At 36.8% G+C, this 2,455-nt stretch overlaps 1 protein-coding gene across 5 annotated transcripts in view; it reads right to left on the reverse strand.

Annotated features, from left to right (window-relative positions):
* The window catches only part of wnk3 (WNK lysine deficient protein kinase 3), a 35,712-nt gene that overhangs the window by 31,939 nt on the left and 1,318 nt on the right, over positions 1-2,455 (reverse strand). The window lies entirely within an intron of this gene.

Raw genomic sequence — 2,455 nt, forward strand, 5'->3', positions numbered from 1 at the left:
GTTGCCGCCATGTGATTGGCTGATTAGAAATTAAGTGTTAACGAGCAGTTGGACAGGTGTACCTAATAAAGTGGCCGGTGAGTGTATATATTTGGTCATTTTCTTCATTCAAATCTAATTTAAATGATCTAAACTTAAATGGGCTGACGAAAACTTGCAAACTTTCTCCTTAAATGTGCTTTCAGCTGTAATTACTTGTGTTTAAATCTTGTCCTTCATCAACCTCCAGATACAGTATTTTGCATAATCCCTGAGCTGATCAACAGACTTAATGAGGTTGGTGAAACTGCACCAGGAAGTCAGCTAAATTTCAAACGTTCAATAGTTTGGAAACTGAGATTTAAAAAAAAAAGAAAGAAAAGAAAATCCCAGGTTGAGTTTAGATGGCTGAGGGAATGAATACTCCTCCATCCTTGGAATACAGATCATATCAAAAGCAAATTCAAACCTGCCTGCAACTTTTTCATGCATGATTAATGCAGCACTGAAATCTATGCAGACTTTCTCCAATCCAGCATTAGAGATTTACAGAGGCTGAATAATGTGAGGAGACAAAGGTAGCATAAGGTCTAAGAGCTGCTGGCCAAAATTCAAATGGGCCTCGTGTCAAGAGACAACTTTACTGATGATTGCAACTCAGCTGCTGGTTACATTTTAAAACAAAGACAAGTTTTGCTCAGAAGAAGGCCAGGTTTAACAAGCATGCAGGCCACACCTTCAAAATGCTCAGTGTGTAATGCATTTTTAAATCAACATGAACTTAAAAAAAAGCTTTTAACTAAAATAATTTCCTTCTTCTCTGAGGCTTCAAAATTAAGTGAGTACATGTTGCTTCGCTGTTGGATGATTTTTAGAACCGGAAAGAAAAATATCGAATGCTGGAATCAAACGCACAATGATTAGTTTTCTTCCTATTAGGGAAACCAAAGGCTCAAAACACAACAAGGACTTTTGTCCAATCCAGGTCAAGCATGTGAGACGGGAGTGTAGGTAGCAGCACAAACACACTACTGTTCACTGAGAGACAATACTGTGTGTGTTATCCAAGTCCTGGTTTTAGTTCACTTTCATCCCCTCTCTGTGGGCACAAACATCCAATTCAAAAGATTTCCTCTAATTCAGGTGAGAGAACAATCTCCTAATCAGCCAATGATAAACAAGATTTACATATTACTCCAGTGGATTAGTACTTTCACAATTGAGCTCCCTTCAATACTTACTCAACTTGTGCACAAGATGAAAACAAGAAGTGTTTAGCAGCTGAAAGCACAACTTTTAGATAAGTTGAAAAAAAACTGCTCAAGTTTATGTTGTTTCTCTTTTGGTTCCTCCCTTCTTTAGGGGTCCTCATAACAAGCTAGCTCACACGAGAAAAAAAAAGGTAATTGTTTTACACGCGAAGCCCTTCCTGACGCAACCTGAGCTTGAACCTGCAACCTCGGGATTATGAAACAGCAGCACTGACCACCGATATTTCAGGTCTTATAAAGTTGGAAAGCTTATGGATAAAAAAAAAAAACATATTTAAAATTATTAACYGAAGGAAAAACATGAAAAAAAATCACTTCTTTTTAATAACGTTTCATATTCARTGAATTGATATGCTGTGTCCTTTTTTAGAAAAGAGTATGAAAAGATACTTAAAAGTTGATGAATATTTACATAAAAAAGGCCAATCATTCCTGGAAAAATGCATATGGCCTGCTGCCTTTCATGCACGATTTTTAAACTAAAATAATTGTTTTAATAAAGAATTATAGCCAAAACCTTGTTAGTTACGTTATGCTCAGTCTCATTCAATATTTGGAGATCTTGTGTGATTTGTTATTGCTGAGAGTACGCATTGAGCATGACTCTCAGCAACTACCATACAAATTTTTTTGTTTAATATTTATAAAACGGACTAAATTATAGTCGTGTTAACTAAGGTTGTTTAGCTGTGGTGACCATCTTGAATCGGACTGGTTGCAAAAGCTCATCAGTTGTAGAGCTACATGGAGGGGGTTATTTGATGAAAGCTTTAATAAAATTCATCCAGTGGTTCATGAGATGTTTTGCATACATCCAGTGTGCTTTGTTACCAGTTTAGTCAGGCAGTTCTGGTTCCTTTAGTTCCCCTGTACACACTGTCACACACACACACACCTGTAGCTCATGTGGTCATTAACACAGCTGTTATCTAAGTAATGCATCATTCATGCCTGCTTTTTGTTCCTGTTCACTAGTAAGTTAGTAGTTGTGTTTTTTTTTTTATTGGACCACACCACGCCATATACCTGCATTCTTGGGTTCATTTCTGTTTCACAACTGTACATTTATATAGTTTTATTTGTTTCAATAACTTTATATTCTAGTTGTAAGTAAAGCTTTTAAACAAAAAAGCATTACATGAGCTTGAGGGCACGTGCTGTATGTTCAGTATAGGCCAGCGTTTCCCAAAGTTGGAGTCGGGACC

This window comes from Austrofundulus limnaeus, unplaced genomic scaffold (genome assembly GCF_001266775.1).
Source record: "Austrofundulus limnaeus strain Quisiro unplaced genomic scaffold, Austrofundulus_limnaeus-1.0 Scaffold3, whole genome shotgun sequence".
NCBI classification, from domain to species: Eukaryota; Metazoa; Chordata; class Actinopteri; order Cyprinodontiformes; family Rivulidae; genus Austrofundulus; species Austrofundulus limnaeus.